Here is a 21927-nt window from a genome sequence, read left to right as displayed (position 1 = left end):
TTTTCCATCTGTTTCTGGATATCCTGTGCCTGGATAAGTTACAGAGTGGCACTTGAATTTTTGTGGTCTAAAGTGACATTAGAAAATGTTGCTTTTTCTTCTCTAAATTCCAGTACACGTCATGATTTGGTGTGGGTATCTGTGTTGAGGCTTTGTGAAGAAATGCTGAGAAGACTTTCCCCCAGTACTTTGCCCAGGCAATAGGAACCTGTTAAGGAATTATATGCCTTTTGTATCTCTTGAAAAGTCCCTGCTTAGGGAATAGTATTTTCCAAAGGACCCGGAGCTATGTGAGGTGAGGCTGCAATGCTGGATATTTCTGATTGGTAACTAGGTCAACAATTCTGTTGATGATTCTCAGGTCACAGCCCAGATCTTTAGCATTCCTCCGCGGCTACAGTCAGCTTTTTAACTGTGGTAGTCTTAAAGAAGAGAGGCAAAACATCTTCAAAAAGATTAATTTTTTCAATTGCCCCATCTGATTCAAGCTTTGGATAGCTAACCTGGATGACTGAGTACCAATACCAACATTTGAGAAGATTATAAGTATAGAATGAAGGGATTAAATTAGAATTACATTTGACCCTCTACATCAAATTTCTTTTTTATACAACACAATCATTTTTCTTCCTAACACCTGGCTGTATTAGGATACCAGATTTGCATAAATTTCCTGGGACTTTTGGGTCAGGTCAGGTTTCGGAGCAAATGCCAGTTTTGCACTTTGCTTTGTCCCCTTGGTCCTGCATTGTTCTGGTCTCCTAATGGCCATCATCCAGGCCTGCTTCTGGCCCACCTGGTCCTGGGAACCCAGTATGCAGTGAGCTACATCAGGCCTGGGAAACCGTCAGGTGCCTGTACAAAGCACCTATCAGTCAGCTGGCCCTTCCCACTCTCACTTTTCCTAGCATGTCTGCATTACCTCTAAATTCCACCAGATACGTGTTCAGTCTGTCACAGCAACAGAGCAGTTGGGTTCAGTTTTGGTCAACAAGAGTGCTTCCACCGGCTCTGCTGCGGTATGTCTCTGCTCCATCACAACTCTGGCAGTTCAGAGCCCAAATATGCAGGACTTCTTCATTTGCCAGATGCCGGACCACTGCTCATCAATTTAACAAAGGGAAGCAAGGCAGGAAGTTTCACCAAAACCAAATTAAGATATCCTGAATATAATACCCCATGTTGATGTCAGACAAATGCCAGATCATATTATACTTTACTACATCAACAAAACATCATATGGAGTGTAGCCTAGCCCAGAGTCAATAGGTCAGAGGGACAAGAGGAAGCACATTTACTTATAGATAGGTTACTTACCCATGGTAGAAGTACAAAAACCCACAAGAGAGGATAAAAAGAGACAAATCCAAGCAAGTCCACCCTTCTCAGATACCTGCAGTTTTGAACAATAGCTTTGCTTGTGTTTGTTCTGTTTTATAGCATGTCAGAATGATATTTCTCAAAGGGCCAGGCATGAATCTATTATCATGTAAACTCCTCAGCCTTGCGGGTCAAGCAGTTTGGTGATGCTGCTCTGTGCTGCACGCTGAAAATGCGGTTGGTGAGTGTTGATGGACAGTAGGGCAAGCAGTCAAACTGCAGCGCAGCCATGATGGAACAGAGACAGACTCAATGGATTCCCAGGTTAGACACACAGTCTTGCCAATGATACCCAAAAATGTGCCGAAGAGAAATTGTCACGAAGGAGTTCAGCTTGCTCCTCTGGCTATTAGACAACTTCCAGGCCTCACAAGAGTATAGTAAGACTGGAAGGACAAAGCATTGAAGGACTTACGGCCATGATGGAAACGCAGATAATAATAACCACTGAGTTCCTTGAAGAGAAGGTTCTAGAACTAAGAGTTCATGGTACTTATGGTCAGAAAACACAAGTGTTTGGTCAAGAGGAAGGCATACAGTGAAAGTCTCTGGCACTAGTGTGAGATGGTACTACATAATACATTACTTGTGTAAAACCCCCATTGTCATTTTGCTTATTTGAAGCATGTTATTAATATTAAGTTTGGCACAACAAGTCTTTAGCAAAAGTTTCTGCTTCATAAAGCCACAGCAGAGTGGTTGCAGAGGGATGTCTCCAAAAATGGGAAGATGGTAAAAGGAGGTGGTGGAAATAAACAGCTGACAGAAAGGCATGGCATGGTATGAAAGGTATGGTGGGCAGTGGGAGCTTGCATGGAGGGGGAATGCTGGGACACCAGGGATCACTGCTCAGTCCTCTAGAGGTGTCATTGTACTGACTGAACAAAATGCCAGTGAAAGCAGCTTCCTACTTGACAACCCTGGCAAAATGATGGCTTGCTGCTGCCCCTCGGTCTGCAAGGTTGACTTGTGGATGCACATGGGAAGGGTTAAACTGGGTTTAGGGATTTCTTTGCACAACCTTTTTCCTACTGTAGGGCACGTATGTCTTGTGTTTTCTTTAAAACAAGTCAAACATGGGGCTAACACAAAAGCATTTTTCCACACATGCACTCATGACAGGATAGGCTGACCAACTGTTCCAGCATGCACCTCACAGCAGGAGACTCTCACCATCAGACAGGAAGTGGAGGGTTGGGGACTCAGGATGCAGGATATCAAAAGACAGTTAAAATGGTGAAGAGTTCAATGCAGTGATGACAATTTTTGATTTTGTATCAATGCAATGTGTAATTTGACAAGTGGTAAAGACTTTGACTATGAAGAAGCTACATTACATGCCTTAAGACTGCTGGTTTCCCAAAGATCAGCCTTTAGCATTATCACCTCCATGGACTTGCATGGGGAATTTTTACTGCGCTCAGGGAAGGGTATCGAAGTCTTTGGGTAAAGTCAGGGTGTTTGTTTTTCTTGTTTGTTTTTCCTATATGCAGGTCATTCACACATCTCAGACAGTTATCATGAATAAATGTGGAATCACCTTCCAACTCACTTTCACTATTGCACACAGTGATAAGTCATCATTGGAGTTACCATCCATGTCTGTAGAATGTATGAGGAACCTGAGGTACTTGGACAGAACAAACACAGGGTCTGGGAGTGAATGCAGACTCCTCGGACCCTGCTGGCATGTAGGTTGTGGTCAAAACACCAGCAGACACACTTAGGCCCTGGCCACATGAAAACGAATTCAGGTGTAAATGCAAAAGTTTTTTGTCGTATCCGTGTTTTTTCTACACGGAAATGGCGTTTCGGGTGACTGTAAACGACACTTTTTGAAAACGGGTCCTAGAATGCATAAATCCGTAAACGACTACCGTTTCGTCTCCGTGTGGACGGCTATCTGCGTCTTTCTTGAAATGATTGCGCCACACAGCGTAGCTCTCTCAAAGCACCTGTGCGGGTCTGGCCGAAACAATAATGGCGGACTACAAGGTTGATTTTGTGCTGCAGAAGCTACTGAGCTTGTAAAGTATTTACAGCAAAATCTGATGCTCCTTTACCATCACCGCGAAACGCACACACCATATGTTCTTAAATCCAGTGCGGAGAACAACCAGAAGGGCAGCTAGAAGAAAGTTTGGGTCAGTTTTCTGTGATCTTCTCTCTTTTGGTGTATGTCCATGGCAGCATTACAGCGCCATGTACAGGCTTGGCATATGCACTACAGCATTTTCAGGTGTTTGAGTGGTTCCATGTTTACGCTGATATTTCCTGAAACAATTCCGTCTTTACGGAAAACTTTTTCAAAACGAAACGCCAATATATCGTTTTCGTCTCCGTGTGGACGGGACCTCAGAATCTGCTTGCTTTTTGCAAAAGTGCTAGCCCCTGTACCCTCATACCAAAGAATAGTTGGTGATGGAGAACACATAAGAGACATTTAAAAACACAATATGTATTGTAAAGATGCTTGCTTTTCTAAAATGTTTTCCCTCAAATTATCTCTTGATCTGCTGTGTCAGTGGAAGATTCTGCTAAAAAGTTGAAACATGTGGTGGGAGTTAAAGCATAGGTAGTGAAGGGATTTGTTTTAAATTATTTAAACTTGGTCACATCTATGGAAAATATAAAAGGCCCCCTTTTCTCAGAATGTAGTTGCCCAGCTTTTTGTTGGGCTAAGAGAAAAGAGGGGTCTGCTGAAGTCCCCTAGAGCGGCTTGGATAACAACAAAGGTATGTTTACAGGTTACTTGATTCCAACCAGAGCCTTCTAAGATGGCTGGCCAGTTTCATCTTGCTCTGAGACATTCCTCTATTGGCAATGATACACCTGACATGCTTGAACATGCATGGTCTATCAAAAGACATACAGGAGCCTATTCATTTGGCTAGTATGTGACCCTTCTGTTTAAGCAGGCCAGGAAAATGGATACTTTCCTCACCATGTAGCTGTATAGCTTTGATACTGGAAATGAAGTCTAATACTTTAAGAGATTTGGAACCATCAGTTTGCTGTTTTTTTTTCTTCTCTCTGAGTCTGCACGTAAAAAAGAAATGCCACTTGGTGCTTTTCAGTTCAAGATGGGACATGACTGCCACTGATGTACCTTGTTTTCGATGTATAATGCATGGAGGTGCAATGATTGGACAAAGTCGTTCGATTCCCAAGCCAGGGGAAGGTGGTGTCAGAGGGGGAATGGTCATTGGTATTGTGTAATACAGGAGCTGGTAAGATGAAACAGTGCTGTCTATGTGCATGCTTCATTGTGTGTTAGAGTAGCCTCTTCCAAGTGTTTACATGTTGCTCCTCTTAAGCGTCTGCCCGTTCCTTTGGTTTGCTGTCAGACAGGATTTTAATACCAATAGACCAAAAAAGGCCACTGTACACTTTTTCTACCAAAAAAGGTTCTTAGTAAGTTGTGTTAAAGACAGTAGTATTTTCTTTGCGTAAGAAATATGAATCAAACTAAGCACAAATCTAAGGACATTTGTATTTGTTAGATTATTTCTTTGCAATAAATCATACACCGCTGCAAACTCTGCATTTGTGGGATGAGCAGCAGAGCTGAGAATGTGGGTTGAGCCCATAAAAAATTGGCAGTTATTCTCTTCTAGTGACAAACAGCTTATTTTGCTGTTGCTATTGACTATTGTTTTGAGCTTCTGGTACCCGCAGGTGAGCGTGGGCCTTTATAAAGTGGCCAGTATGTGTTTGCTTCAAGAACCGTCATGCCAAGTTTGACAAATTTTGATAGGGCTCATGCTATAGGGCATGCTGTTCATGCTGTTGTTCGGCAAAACCAAGTTGCCGCATTATTTGGAGTGAGCCGTAGTACACCTCTAAACTAAAGGCCAAGTTCCATATGGGGGGATGACCTGCCAGCAGTCCAGACATATTATAAACTAAGCACAAAAAGTAAGTAAATATGTGTTTGGTAGATTATTTCTTTGTTGTAACAATGCTTCTTGGCAATATATGTTATACCGTTGGAAAGCCTGTTTATTACCCTTTTAAATGGTGCCACATTTGTGGGATGAGTAGCAGAGCTAAGTATTTGGATTGCGCCCATGAAAAATGTGCCACATCTTCTCTGCCAAAGCCAAACAGCTTATTCTGCCATTGACTCTCATTAGGTGTTTGGTGGATTGGATGATGGAAGTTTGAAGAAACAAGGCACTATCCCAGCTGTCATTGGGCGAGAGGCAGGGTACACCCTGGACTGGTCTTATATAGACGGCATACCAGGCGAACCAGAGACCTTCTTTCTGTAAGGCAACAGTGCTAACCCCTGCGCCGCTGTGCAGCCCACTGGACACAGTGTCTTTATCTAAACAAGTGCAGAGAGCAACACTGAAAGCTTGACATCACAGAAACAAAAGTTCTTCTACTTTTGGTCTGTTTTGACATGGCATTAGCTGTTAGCTTGTGTGTTGCTGTAGGACTGCTGCACTTTATTCGAACTGGACCACAACTCTTGTTAAAAACAGAGTAGAAGGCCACACCGACAGCTTGTCTTGTGCAGAGAAGACTTTTATTTTATTTTCTTGTAGTGATGTCTCCCCTCTCCACACAAAAGAGCACAGAATAAAGGGAGGATATTTTCTCCTCACCATTCTCTCGTATGTTTTTTCCAATCAGATGCGATAAAGGAAAAGCAGGAGGTGAGGGGGGATGATGCTGCCCAGGGCTTTATCCCCACACACACATATCACCACAAATCACTCTGCCAGAACACATTTCAGTCAGGCATTTTTAACAGGCATCCCAGTAAGTTGCAGTCAGCCATATACTAGGTTTTATCCTAGTCTTGTTGCCAAGAAATTTTGTTACAGTTAAGAAGTGGTCTACCAAACACAAATTTCCTAACTTTCTATGCTAAGTTTATTTAAACTATGCTGTTACTGTGCTGTTGTGCTTACTCAGAGATTTAACAATTGGCTTGCACCAATGCTGGCTCAGTCACATGAGTATGCTCCCAAGGGCATTAGCTGAATATCAAACCTAAACGATAACCTGTTGTGTTGTGGCAGACCTACACCACCACAACAACCTGTCTATCTGCCATACAAACTAAATGTTGGAGTGTATAATGCTGCTCAGGGGGATGAAGTGGTGGCCCATGGATGTTGCATTCTACTCTTGCCAAGATGCCTGCAGATTCAGCATCCTAGTAAGGCACCCCAGGTTCCTCTTCAACCCCTTTTCCATCAAGCCAGAGCTGGTGCTAGGTTGGTTTGCAGTTGCATCGAAAAACTACCAGAGGACTGTTTTGCATTTCAACAGGCTGGAGCTAGCCAGAGAACCACGTCATTATATCACTGTAAAAGTTGGTGGGAATCTGTTTCCCCTGCAACTCTAACACTGGTCGCTCGCTCCAGCTTTCTTTGTACTTTATTTGAGGCCCCCACAGCCAGGAGACAGCTCAGCTCCTCCTCAAAGCACTTCTGCTTTGCCTTACATCCATGGTTATTTTGTACCATAATCTTGCTGACTCGGAAGATCTTTCCTTGGTCCCCCTCCTGCTTATTTGTGCACTCCAGTCCTACCCCCAGCCACAGAGATAAGCACACAGGCCCTGATGTAACCATCTTTTCTGGCCTAGAGCTGGTTCGTTGGGGCTATGGAAAAACAAGATTAAGCACTGGCTCTGCATCAGCTCTGGAGCTGGCTTGATTGAAAAGGACTAAGCATTGCTTGTATGGGAGCCATGCCAAAGAATTGCTTATGGATGCTAGGTAACTACAGTGCCATGCCAACCTTGATCCAGGAAGGTTGGATGCCTCAAAGACCAAGTCTAAACTGCGATAAGACATCTCTAGCTTTGCTTACCCAGCCCCCTCTGTTTGGGGAGCACCTTGACTTGAGTATGGGGCACTGCAGAGAAGATAATGTGGAGGCAGATGTTGATATGGAGGATTCTTTCTCCTTTCAAGGCATAATGGTTTGGGAGACTCCCATACCCTGCTTTGTCAGTGTGCACAGTGTAGTTTATGTGAGCAAGCAGCTACCAGGCTTACTATAGATCAGCCCCATGACAGAATGACAAAGGAGAACTCAGGATTTATATGATGACGTGGCACTGCCTTCTCATCAGACTCCTCTTAAGCCAAGGTCAGACTTCACATTTTATGTCTGTTATGATGGTCGCTGTCACAGTATAGGGAATCTCAGAGCCACAAATTTGTGCCATGTCTTGACTAACATACATGAAAAACTACATGGAGGTACAGGAGCAGTCACTGCAACTGATGTAATGACATTGCAAGAAGGAGGGGCGGGGCTAGACTACACCTGGAGAGAAGGCTGTAAACAAACATAATATATTTATGATACCATATTGTATTTGTTCATTTATCCAAAAGTTTGTATGCATAAAATGCTAGCTTTATGCTAATGCTAATGGCAGTGATTCAGTGGTTGCCATTTCTTGCCAACATTTCTCTCTTTTTCAGTCAGCCAAGGAAGTCCCTCTGTGATACATCATAAAGGCAAGGATGTTGTTGTCAGAGTTTGACAAACTTTTCCTCTGTTTCATTGTGACAGCTCACAGCACCAACTTCATCACTTTTCTTTTGTTTTGCAATTTAGTTTTAACATCTGTGACTGCTGTGCATGTAGATCCTGCTGCACTCCTGTTGGTCAATGTCACTAAAATCACGTCACAAATTATAGAAGGCAGGACAAAATCAAACATGCTAGACTTTCTTTCATGAGGTTGTCTGGCGTGTCAGACATGTCCCTGGCGTGTCCAGAATCCCTATAATTGTTGGGTCAGACCACAATCATGCTAAACAATGTAAACAAAAAAATCTGTCAGTCGTTCTTTATTTGTATAATGCCATTTCATAGCAAGAGGTATCTCAAGACACTTTACAAAGAGGGTGTATTTACAGTCCCCTCCAAAAGTATTGGAACATTGGGCCCAATTTGTTTATTTTCGCTGTAGACTAAAAACATTTGGGTTTGGCATCAAAAGATATGCATGAGACAATAGATCAACATTTCAGCTTTGTCAAGTATTTACATCTAGATCTGATCCACCACTTTGAAGATATCATTATTTGATGGAACCCAGCCAAAGTATTGGATCATGTGACTGACAGGTGTGTTTTGTTGCCCTGGTGTGTCCTATTTAATTATTCACACAATAAATAGTGCTGAATATCCAAAGTGATGGAGAGGCTAAAGTTTGTAAAAAGAAATGATCTGCCCATGATCCCAAACATACAAGCTCATCTGTGAAACACAGGGGAGGTAATGTCATGGCTTGGGCTTGCATGGTTTCTTCTGGGACGGCTCATTTATCTTCATTGATGATGTTACACATGATGGTAGCACCAAAATAAACTCAGAAGTCTGCAGAAACATGTTGTTTACCAATTTAAAGAAAGATGCAACCAAACTGATTGGGAGATCCTTCATCATGCAGCAAGATATTGACCCAAAACACACTGGCAAAACCACAAAGGAGTTCATCAGGGGCAAAAGTGGAAGGTTTTAGACTGGCCAAGTCAATCTCTAGACTTGAACCCTATAGAGTATGCATTTAACCTACTAAAGAGGAGACTGAAGGGAATAACCCCCGAAAACAAACAACAACTGGGAGAAGCTGCAGCGAAAGCTTTGAAAAGCATCACAGAAGAAAAACGTAAAGGTTTGATGATGTCAGTGGGTCACAGGCTTGATGCAGTTCCTGCAAGAAAATGATTTAAAACTAAATATCAAGTCTTGTTCACTTTAATTTATTTTAAGTCTGTTCAAATACTTTTGCTCATCCAAAAATGTGGTGTTCCGTTACAAAAAATGCTATCTCCCAAGTTGTGTATCAGATCCAGATGTAAATACCTAGATTTTAAAGCTGACATGTTGATCACTTGTCTAATATTCATCTTTAGATGTCGAACCCAGATCTCTTCAGACTACAGTGAAAATAAAGGAATTGGCCCAACGTTCCAATACTTCTGGAGGGGACTGTAGACTGTACTCTTTGATATACTATTATAAGGACCTGACATTAGGGACTGTGTCCTTTGCAGGCTTTTTAGCACTTGCAGTCCTTATTTTTAATTCAAAACCAGTGCAGTCTAACGTTCTGAGCAGTCAGCACCCTGGGTAGAGAAACACCCTCAGAGTCAGCTGTTTTTGTCACCACACTTAAAGCATTCTCATTTGCCAACTTTTGGAACAGTACTGTGCTCATCAGTGTCACTTCTATCTTACTTGCCAATCCAAATCAAGAAGGGGCAAGGCTTCTGACAATAGCAGAGGAGAACAGATCTGACTTGTCTTTCTTTGTATTATTCTGAGGGTAATTTTCAGGCCTGCAGCTGCTGCCTGTGTCAGGACAGTATTCCTTTACACTGTCTTCGTGCTTTCCGTGATATTCCTATGAAATACAGAAATATGAAGCATAGAGCATTTTTTAACGTTATAGATTCTATCAAGGAAAGTAAGATTCATTTTTTGTAACATAGCAACGAGGAATGCTGGTGAGAAGCTCTCTGAAAAGGAGGTCATGGGTACTGTCAGTGCTACAGAAGTCAGCTATAGACACAGGCCTTTACTCACCATGAGCTCAACACCAAGTGCCATTTAGCAGCCTTACAGTGGTAAGGAATAACATCACTTCAACAGGAAAGACCTTGAGCAGAACTGGACTTAGAGGCATCTGCCAAAGCTGTGCTGGGGTTGAAAAAGGAAGGGGGAGGCTGGAGGTTAGGGAAAAGCAGAAAAACGAGATGGGGGCAGGGAATTGCAGAAAGAGAAAAGGGAGAGAGAAAGAGCAGAAGTGGAAAAACCAAGAGGAGAATTCAGAGAAATAGAGTGGGGAAATGTAGAAATAGACAAGATTGAGGAGCAGAAAAGGGAAGAGATGCAGAAAAGGGGGTGCTGTAAAAGGAAGTTGCAGAATGTGAGAAAATAAACAGAGACACAACACACGGTTTGCCCTCAGCATTGTTAGCTCATAACTGTAGTCCTGACATATGTAATGAGAAACTACTAGGAGAGGCCCTACATGCACAGGGTTCCTGTTAGTGTCTACTCTGGCCTGACTTCCATGTGATGAGGAAATATGCACTGCCTATGTACCAGAAGTAGCATGAGTCAGAATCACGGTACAGAACCTGGATGTGGTTATGCAACTAAACACTCCCAAGCAGAGTTGCTTCAGGAAATGGCTTCTTGATTTCTTGATGTCCTAGTACAACCGTACGTCGATAGGACAACTGAAGAGAGACAGGAAACATGGTGAGACAGAATGGGGGTAACATTCACCAAATATGCGCTCGGATTTGGTACTGATCCATGACCAGTGCGCAAGGACTGCAGCCCCTGCTTCTGGGCACCTGCTCTACCCACTGAGCAACACTGACACCCAACCAATTCTTAAGCCAATTATACACTGTGGGAATTAATTTTTTTAAAAATACATTTTTGGGCTTTTCATGCCTGTATTGATAGAGGAGGACAGTGGATAGAAGCAGAAACAGGGATGAGAGAATGGGGGAGAAACATGTGGTAAAGGAGCTGCAGGACGGACTTGAGCCTGGGCCACTCAGGCACTGACTTTCAGTCTGATCATGCTTCCTCTTTCATTTGGTGTACAGGGGAACATGCTACCAGACCACGGCTCTATTACAGCTGCTCCCAATTGGTTGGATGAATTTCTGGCATGTTTGATGTTTTGGTTATACGACTGCACATATTCCCACAGAGCCACGAGCAGAGTCCTCAACTTCGGGGCATTTTTCTTCGGTAAGTTGTTTGGCAGTGTCTTAAATCTCCATAAAACAGCTGAAATGCCTCTTTAATGGGTCTTCATTATAATAAAGCAAATAAATGATCAGAAAATAGGTCTACCCACATACATCCTGCTGATGTTTATTATATAGCCTCTATGCGCTTGCTGGCACTGTTTTTCTTATGTGTAAGGGAGAGAGAGATATGGCCTTAACAGAAAAAGAGAGGGAGACCAGATAGGACTACCACTTACACCTCAGGAGTGAGACTTTTTCAAAGGAAAGTCCTCTGATGTTTGTCACAGTCCATCCCGACTTCACTTGTGTGAGCACACAGGTGGTCAATGGGGTTGTGATATGTGAATGATTCAGTTGGACAGTGTGAGCTGACATTTCATTACATTTCGTTACAGAGCTTGAAATCACTCAGTGTATGCCAGGCTTTATTGTTTCCAGAGGAGCTGTTCAGGGCTGTGGCATAGTATTTGCCAGGGAAGAGATCTGTGTGGTTAAATCTCTCCTAGCTGACCATGAGAAGAGGCTCATCAAGGACTCCCCCTTGTGACTCATCACTTCTATGTAGCAGGCTGGTAACCTAGGAAAGAAGCAGGGAGAAGCATCTGATCTCTCCAGTCAAAGCAGCACTCAATCATCCATACCTTCCTCAGGCTCTGAAGCCATCAGCTACTGCAGTGAGAAAGCACAGCATGCTTTAGAGGCCCTAGATCTCAGGGCCCTGAGCAGCAGAAAACAAACAATATCGAGTGGGATATTGCATTCTATGTTGTTTCTTGTATTTATGGAACAGAGGTGAGAAGTGGTATCGACCAACTGTAAGTATGCAAAGTAAAAATCAAAAGGTCTTGTGCAGTTGTTCAGATGGACAAATAGGGATTACATCATGAGGAAGAGACCGCTTCCAATTTTGGTTCAAGTGAATTAGCAATGAAGTTGTGTGAAGTTCTTAATGAATCAGACACGTGCAAGTAAATACAGAAGGCAGATGCTGCTGTGTATAGATCATAGTGCAGATGTGAAGGGGGTCTAGGGAAAATAGAAATGAATGGGCAAGATTAGCAGATCAGAGTTGTTTGTAAACCAAAGCTAACATTGGAGAAATGGTATAAAGGAGAATATATTTTCATTATATGATCCATGTCTCTTACCTTGATGCAAGACATGGGCAGTTGTTTGACACATGTTCCCTCCATTTTATCCTAGGATTGTAGGATAAATGAGGGATGAATGAAACTGATGTAATCAATCCCCTGTCACTACTGTAAGCAGGATTTTTCCTGGCGGTGGTACCATTCTCATCATGTGTACCCCGACCTTTCTAGGGGGGGTCTGGGGGCATGCTCCCCTGGGAGAAAATTTTTTACATTTTAAAGGTAATTACATTAATTTAGTAAACTTTGAGGGTGGAACTAAGTTCACATATTTTTCATAGATACTAAGATGACAGGATCTTTTGTTAAAATGAAGAATTAATCTCTCATTTGAAAGTGTATTTATTTACTTATGCATATTTTAAAGAACAAATTAAAGAAATTTTATGAATAAAGTCAAAAGTCTGGCATGGGCTTAATTGGTACCAAAGTACCATTTAAGCCCACAGGTGTTCCAAATAAATTCACAACCACATTTGACAGAAATTTTAAAAATTATTATATTTTTCAGGTAGTAAACACATATTAATTCAGTAACATGTTATACATGTTAAACACAATTCATTTTTTTGAACTTGGATTTAATGTTTGGCTTGTAAAAATGGACCACCACAAACATGACTAAGTAGGCTTAAAACTAATTTTCATTGGCTTCAGTATTTAATATTTCATTGAACATTTTATTTAATATTGACAAAATTCGATACAATATTGACAAAAATTTAAAAAGTATTTGCTTTTAAAAGTATTAAATGACATTACAGTGCATCAACAGTATCTTATTGAACTTGGATTTAATGCTTGGCTTGTAACAATGATGATTTTAGGACAGTTGCTGTAATTCTTCCTTTTTGTTGGCATTTTTCTCACTGTAAACAAATTATTATGCAAAATTAACCAACATAACAATTCTTCTGGGCAGTGTGTGATCTGTGATGTACTCGTTAATGAAGTTAGTGAGATATAACAACATCCAACAAAGGATTACAGTGAAAAGCTATCAAAACTCAAATTTTCATTATTTCCTATTGAAACACATAAGATGGGCTTAAATGGTTCAATAGTGACTACCAGGGAAATAAAGATAATATGTTCTCACCAAGATGAAACAAATGTATAAAGAAATGCCTGTAGCCTAAAAATGCTGTAAAACTTTCCATCATAGTTATCCCTCTTATGCCAGACTTACTGAATTATCAAGGAATTCTTGTTCAAAGTTAGCTTACACTAGCTGTTTTTTGGGTCACTGTACCATTTAAGCCCACCTTGGAAAAAAGACATTTTTTGAAAATATTTCACCCACCCAAACCCTTTTTTGTGCCTTAATTTGAAGATTTATGTAAAATGAATCAGAAAACAGTTTGTGCACTTATCATTTTTAATCCTTAACTCATTGAGTGCCATTGACGTATATACAATACAATACAAGAACTTTATTTATCCCCGAAGGGAAATTCAATGTATATACATATACGTATATACATATGTGTATATAGTATATGTACGTCAAAGTGTTTTTTTTCGGCGGCTGGCACAAGGGGGCACTCTCATGCTCCCTGTGAGTAATTCTGGGGCTTCTGGGATTCGTAGTCAGAACATGGAAGAGAAAGTAGATCAAAGGCCACTGAGATCAGAGCATGAAGTGGAGACGCCGGGATGGAGGTAATCTAAGCTAAAAGTTCTAAAATATTCAGTATCGGCACAAAATGCCTCCCAAAAACTGAGGGAGTCAAGTGGCCAGTTTCGTCAGCGGACGCTGGAAGAAACTTTAAACTTTTGTGTGAGAAATCGGTTACTCACTGAAACCGACAGCAAGTCCAGGCATCTGCCTCGGCCAGCCAAGAGGCTAAATAATGACGCGAGGTCTCCTCCATGCATCTGAGAGAAAAGGCACCCCGCTATCCAGCCGGATGGATACAGCGACGACACTTCAGAGACTGACTTTTCCTACCCACCTACCCTTCCTCTGAGGAATGGCTGCTGAGTGAGCGGAGCAGATCTTGTGCTCCATCCCAGAGCGATGGAGATAAGTTATCGTTAGGAACCCACTGATTATTCAACCAAATATATCGAATAAAACCATCACTCATGTTCCTGTGATTTCAGAAGCAGACATGAGAGAAGAGAAAGCCCCATGGAGTTCTTCAAACACTGTCTGTTGGCAGAAGAAGATGTTAGAACAGAAAAAATTCTATATTATAGATTATATATATAATCTATATAACATATTTTATATTACATTACTTCTAGAATTTACAGGCAGTGCCAGGGGACACACAAGCAGGAGAGGACGTGGGAGTATCAGGGGTCCCGTGGCGGCCGTCCAGTTGTATTGTGCTGTATTTTGTATTTATTTTTTTAATTTTTACAATAAAATAACATTTCTAATACAAATTTCAGATGTCTTTTATGCCATTGAAGGCAAAATCATAACATTCAAATCACTGTTTTGCTTGACAGACTCTCTTTCACAAAAATGCATTTTTCTCAGCCTTCTAGAAAAAAAGTGGTCTTTTGGTGAAACTAGCCTCTATCCAACTTTAAATAAATCAAGGATGGAACAAGCTGCAAACAAACATTTTTTTTTGCTTGAGATAGAGAGTTTCTGCTTTCATTTGAGCTATTCAGTGTTTTCAGAGTCATAGTACAAAATATTCTGTGGGTCTTGAAAGATGACTCAAAATGGCCAAAAACGCTGGCATAAGCCACTTTCCATTTTATAAAAGGGCTGGCACTCAATGAGTTAAGCAGTGTATCTATCAGTAGGGCTAGATGTATTGACTAGTGGTTAGCTCACTACGCTAGCTAGCATGACTGTTTATACACTAAAAACAAATCAATAATCTCTCAAATTACATAATATGAATGTACTTAACAAGTCAGTGGCTGAAAATGGTTAAAAAGAGGTTCTTTCTGAGCGGTCCCAAAACATCAAAGTTTTTAGGCGACTTTATCTGAGCCTCCTTGAGACTGCACGAATGTAGGTGAGCCTTACTCAATATCGACCAATGCTATTTGTGTCAAACAAAAACTGACACATAATTAAGAAATTGTGATTGTACAAAATAATGTATAGCATTAGACAGGCCCCTCATTTTTTTCTTTTTTTTTTTTTTTTTAATTGACTTCAAAGTTGCAAGTGGGCTTAAATGGTGCCTGGGCTTAATGGGTACGCTTACCCTAATAAAAATGTTTTTCTTTTCATAAGTTTGTGCTTTAATTTTGAATGGTTTTCTGGTCTGACCTGATAAAGGTTTTAATGGTACAAGTGTTGTGCCCAAAAAAAGCTGTTACTAACATCAAAAAGCTTTTTTAGTCTTTCTTCAATGAATGTTTAATTTTATGTCCATAATAACTGACTCATTGTCCACTTAAAGAGGTCATGTGACCTGCATAATCATCTCTGATTTTAACTGAAAATAATTTCTACCGGAAAGTTGTCTGTCACACCCTTTATTTCATTTTACCCATATTCCCTTAATAATGCTGGTATTGTGTTTAAGTTTGTTATTATATTATTTATTAACTATCTATTTTAAAAAACATCTACAATAAAATATGAATAATATAAGTAATATGTAATGTGATTTCTGGGTTAAGTTCAGAAGGATCAACATTTTGTTTATTTCTCTCTGCTTATACTTTTGATGAATAAAATCAATGGAACTGAGAAGTTTACTGCAGCTTCTGCTATGTCAGCTTCTTGATTCAGGAGTATTGAATTGAAATATCATATGCATTGTAAAAGTGCAATAGCTTGTTTTTTTTTTATTTATTTTTTATTTTTTTGTTTAAAGAAACTTTTAAGAATTTGAATCTTGACCTGAAAATCAAAAGTTACCCCTTTTTGTTAATGCTACACTGTGTAGTTTTTACTACAGTATAGTAAATATTATACGGTAGGGTTGTCCTGATCAGCATTTTTGGCCTCCAATCCCGATCCAATTTTTTAATATTGAATATCTGCCGATAACAAGTCCTGATCCAATACTCATAATTACCTAGATTAGAGTTTCAATTGTTACTACTAGATATCTCAACCATATTCCATTTAACTCAGTACAGCCAATATTGTTGTAAAAAAAAAAAACATAAAATCACATTTCTGCTCAGAACGGTGTAATAGCTCTGTTTCACTTTAATTATCTGTCAAAAAATAAATTTACGTATTCACTTAGTGCAGTGTTTAGTATTCAATCAGACAATCAAAATCCACTTAAAGTGGTCAGCTGAATGACCTTACCTGTCAAAAAAGTGAACTCAAATAACGTCAGATTCACTTAGAGGTGGTGTAAAAGAGTCAATAGTCACAATAACATATGAATTCAATACATGAATTTTAAATAGTATAATTCCACTAAGAAGCTAACCTGACTCTATTAGTCACAACAAAAAACTGAACTCAAAAATGAATTAAAAACATCCCAACTCCACTTAAAAGTGGTATAAACAGTTTAGCTTGAATAGGATCAAAAACATAATACAGATTCAAAACAACAATCCTTTTTTTAAAATGTAGCAGCTTAATCTGAGATGTAAACCAAAACATTAACACTGGAATAAAACCCAAATACAAGACACTCTTGTTATTTCAGTGCAATTTCTAAAGTGCAACTAGAGCTGCTACATCACTTCCCCCCCCCTCACTTTTATTTCTCAGAGACTCAGCAGTGACACGGGGCAAACATCTGAGCTCCAAATGTCTGAGTGAAGCTAACGGCAGTGAAGTTGCTTTTCTCTAGTATGCTGTCGTGTACTTTGTTGTACAGCTCCAATAAAGCAGTGTCAGTAATGTAATGTCGAGGCGGCAGGGCATAGCATGGGTCCAAATTCTCCACCACGGAGAGGGATTGGTTGTCCAAAGTGAAGAACTGGACAGCTTTTTCTGTTATCTTTTTGCCTTGTCGCGCTCTCGAGGGTATTTGTCTTTCCTCTTAAAGTCCAGAGGTTGTTGCTTCGGTGAAGCTGTCTGTTGCTCTTGTAAAGTCCCCTGCATGTTTTGATCAGAGATGACGAATCAAATTTGTAGTGTTAAACACTGCTCTGCTGCTACCACCTCTTGAAACGGTTGTGTTACAGATGCTGCAAGTGGTGTCTGAACTGTTTTTGCTCTCAAGTTTGAAGTATTTCTGCACTGCTGACATTTTAACACACGAAAGCTAATGTCGCTACTGCTGTTTTGTTGTTACTGGTGTGTTTATGGCCTGTCGTAAATTGTGCTCCATTTACGGCAACTGATGTAAATGATCGGCTGGGCTGATCGGATCAAATTGCCGATCGCGATCAATTAACAATGCTTAGTATTGGCCCCAATCCAATACATGTGATCGGGATCGGGACATCCCTGTTGTACAGTAAATGTAAGGAGGATCAAGGGCATAGAGTGGCCTGCTTATAGATGGTCATACATCAGATGGTTGTCAACCGTGATAAAACACTTTTGAGCAAATTTGTTCGGAATTTATGTTCTGTTCTTAAATAAATGTATGGGTTAACAATTATTGGTGTCACAAATGCCTCTGTTAGCAATATCAAGAAGATCTGGGATCATGGGGACTGAGGGATTGGTCTTGTGTATAAAACAGCAGTCTGAAAGAGTGTTTTAGCCTTGTTGTTGGTAAACTGTCAAGATCCAAAGACCAAGCTAGAGTAAGTACACAGGCTGTGCACAGTGAGCAGCTTCAGACTTCATGGTTCTGGAAATGTATTTAAGCACCAGCTGAAGATCTTCTGATGCTTTTTTGATGGAATTTAAGTAAAATAGGTTATTTTAGTACTTAATTTTACTCTTTCTTTTTAAAGGTAACCAGGACTGATGTCTTTGAAGATTTTGCTGCCAGCTGACACAGGAACACCAGGTACATTTTTGTTGTTTGTTTTGTTTTGATTTGTATTTTTGGTAGTGGTTCACTGATCCAACCTTTTGAGGTCTGTTCCAAAACCTTGGAATCTGGGTATCTGCCAATACCAATCATTTTTCCCCTAGGCTTTACAGCTCTGTAAAAAAAAAAAAAAAAGAAACCACTGCAAAATGATCATTATCCCTGATTTTACTATTTATAGGTATGTTTTTAGTATAATAAATAGCTTTGTTTTATTATATCAACAACTGACAAAATTCCTCCCAAATATAAATAATAGAATAAAATTTAAAAAAATCTCATTTAGAGCATTAAATTGCATAAAATGAAAATTGGTCAAAATAATGAAAAAAAAGATGCAATGTTTTCAGGCCTCCAAAAATGCAAAGAAAACAAATTCATATTCATTTATATCAATATCAATCCTTATGTTTTAACTTAGGAGAAGTTTAGAAATCAGTATTTGGTGAAATAACCCTGATTTTTAATCACAGCTTTCATGCATCTTGGCATGCTCTCCACCAGTCTTTCACATTGCTGTTGGGTGAATTTATGCTACTCCTTGTGCAAAAAGTGAAGCAGCTCAGCTTTTTTTGATGGATCCATCTTCCTCTTTATTACATTCCAGAGGTTTTCAATGGGGTTCAGATCTAGAGATTGGGCTGGCCATGACAGGGTCTTGATCTGGTGGTCCTTCATCCACATTCTGATTGACTTAGCTGTGTGGTATGGAGCACTGTCCTGGACGCTACACACTACAGGATTTTAAGCCCGATTTTAGGCAATACTTGACCCCCCTGACAACTGTGGGGGCGTATACCGACTAGAGCCTCTTTGCAAATGATTATTTGTCTGAGTAGTCTGCATGTGTGTGGTGTCAACACGATTGAAAAGGTAGTGAACACTTTAACATTTTTTTTATCTGTACACTAAAGTATCTGACTGAACTATAATAAAACACATCAATGTTGGTGTTATAGCAGAAATTTGCACCAAACTGATAAAAATCTGGATTTTATAGCTTTTAATTAGCTCAAACAGACATCTGCCTTGAAAAATCTTTTCTGAAAAGGCGTGGCTGATGTAGAATCCTACCATCAGTAGGTTTCTACGTCACAAACTCCATATAAGATAGAAAGTTACCGCCTCTCACTGACTTTACCATTCAGAGACCATCCCATCCTCTCCTGCACTGCTTTGGCTCTGAGAGCTCCAGCTTTAGTAATGCTGCTGCTGGAGCCAACAGACCAGACAGGTAGTGCTCAGGACTACCACGACCGCCACCACACTATAGCCTGCTTCAGGGGACTCTGGAGGGGATGCACTTTCTGTGCATTTTTTGAATTATGGAGGTGGGCGGAGTTAGCTCTGAGCTGCCTTTACTTACACTTTAATTTGCTGCTCCAAATCGCATCGTAGCCTCCCAGACCCTGATTCATAAATATCAAACATGTTTGATATTTACAATTCTACGCCATAGTGCCACTGACGAAGAACCCACAACAACCAGTGAGAGCAAGCACACTGGACAGTGTCACCAGATGGATCATACGTACTTTCACTGCTCACAACCATAAACACAAGTGTGCCTTAATTCTAGCCAGGATTTCGTCCTGAGTCTTTCCTTGTTTTTTTTTAATTTTTGCTGCACCTCTAACGCATACCAGGGCAGCCTGTTGTGGAGAGATTGCAAGATGGTATCGACAGACATCCGTGGTTTTTTTTCTGAAGTCACATGATTACGTGAGGTCGTAGGCAGGTCAGCAGGTGTGTGGTCTCCAGTGATTGGACAATGTGGCTTTGTCATCTAGTGTGTGTGTTCAGAGGATTAAAGATGAAAAATCTTTGAAAATTGTCCAGAAGTCTGTGGTCTCCCACAGTTTTAAAATCAGTTTAGATTAAAAAATCATCTAGTGTGTGGCCGGCCTAACCTCCGGTTTCCATATACAGCGTGATTGCCACGCACCGAAGTGCCGTGGGTTTGCTCCGACCGAAGGAGAGCTACCTCCCCCACTGGAAGCGAGCTTAGAGCGCAGCGCCGTGGCACGCAACCCTGATCAGCAGGAAGAGATCACAGGAGAACTGCGAGTTCACGCGGGAATAGTATGTCAACAGCGGACTATTTTACCGTGGCTTGATTTATACGTCCTTTGCAAAGACAAATTTGCCCAATTTTAGCCTTGCTGAAGTACCCTGAGATCATCACCGACCCTCCACCAGTATTCACATTGAATGCAAGACACCGTGGCTTGTAGGCCTCTCCACGTCTCTGTTGAACCATTAGACAACCAGGTGTTGGGTAAAGCTGAAAATTGGACTTACCAGAGATGACCTTTCTCCAGTCTTTTATGGTCAAATCCTTATGGTCTTTTGCAACCCTCAGCCTGGCTCTTCTTTGCTTTTTGTGGATGACGGGCTTTATACGACTTGAGCCCTGCCTCAAGGGGTCTGTTTTGAGCTGTTCTCGCTGTGCAATTCACCCCAGTTACCATTTGCCATACTTTTTGTAGGTCACTTAATATCATCCTTTGGTTGCTGAGTGACATTTGAATTAGTTGATGGTCATTCTGGTCACTGGAGATTTGTTTTCACCCTCTGCCGGTCTGTAGCTTTGTTGTCCCCAATTTCTGCTGGTTTACCTTGTTCTTAAGAACCGCTGTCTAAGAAACTTTAACACACAGGTTGTAGTCTGTGTTTACATGAGCTAGTCTGGACTCATTCGCTGACACACATGAGTTAGGATTTTGCAGGAGGCATCTCTACACCAGCTTTTTTTTTAATTCAAAGAGGTGTTACAGCACTCTTCAGAAATCATGAATATGAGTGATTGCTCTAAAAAGCAGATATTGTAATTTACAAATGTATTTATTTTACTTTTGTAAACCAGAAGATATTTAGCAGGGTTTTTTTTTTTTGTCTCGTGTTTAATACCTCACAGGCTGAAGGCTAAAAAGGTTCTAAGTTGAGCTTCAAAATGCAAAAAGAAGAAATGGGAGTGAGACAAAAAAACTGAGTAAGCAATCTATTGAAAACAACAATTAAACTGAAATAGGCTGTTCATCAGCAGATAAACAGTTTAAGACCATAGCTCAGAAAAACCCGAAAACCCCCTCAAAAAAGTAAAAAAGTTTCAAAAAGGACTCGGTAATGAATAGCTCAACTGTTCTTGTTGATCACTTCCAAAATTCATTTCGGTTGCAAGTGTTTCCAGGACGTTAGTGGGCATGTTGCTCCAAGTGGTGAAGATGGCTTCAGAAGGGCATCCACTATCTGGAACTGGTGTCCATCTTTGTAAACTTCCCTTGCCATCCATCCCCAAATGTTCTCAGTTGGATTTAGATCAGGGGAACATGCAGGATGGTTGAAAGAGTGACGTTATTCTTCTGGAAGAAGTCCTCTGTCAGGCAGGCATTATAAACTGTAGCATTGTCCCATTGAAAAACCCAGACATTATCACACAGATGAGGGCCCTCAGTCATGAGGGACGCCCGCTGCAACATTTTCACATAGCCAGCTGCCGTTTGACGCCCCTGCACAACCTAAAGCTGTGTTGATGACCCTCTAGGAACTGTCTCCTCCTGAGCAGTGCAGCTGGAGAACCACACTGGGATGCAGTATGCCAGTACACTTTAAAAGGACACCAGCAGCTCTCTGGCCAGGGCATTGCTCTTCAGGACCCTCAGGAAGTGGAGTCACTGGTGTGCCTTTTTGATCAGCGCAGTGGTGTTGGTTTCCCAGGTCAGGTCATCATCCAGTTGCAGGCCCAGGAACTTG

General features: G+C 40.8%; 1 protein-coding gene across 1 annotated transcript in view; it reads left to right on the top strand.

Moving 5' to 3' along the window:
* Positions 1-21927, top strand: part of znf1035 (zinc finger protein 1035) — a 46657-nt gene that overhangs the window by 4504 nt on the left and 20226 nt on the right. Inside the window, exon 2 of the mRNA XM_041793345.1 lies at positions 18095-18150. The gene's annotated coding sequence lies outside the window, so the exon portion shown is untranslated. The remainder of the gene's footprint in view (positions 1-18094; positions 18151-21927) is intronic.

Source organism: Cheilinus undulatus, linkage group 8 (assembly GCF_018320785.1).
Source record: "Cheilinus undulatus linkage group 8, ASM1832078v1, whole genome shotgun sequence".
Taxonomy (NCBI): Eukaryota; Metazoa; Chordata; class Actinopteri; order Labriformes; family Labridae; genus Cheilinus; species Cheilinus undulatus.
This window is presented reverse-complemented; position numbering and strand designations above follow the sequence as displayed.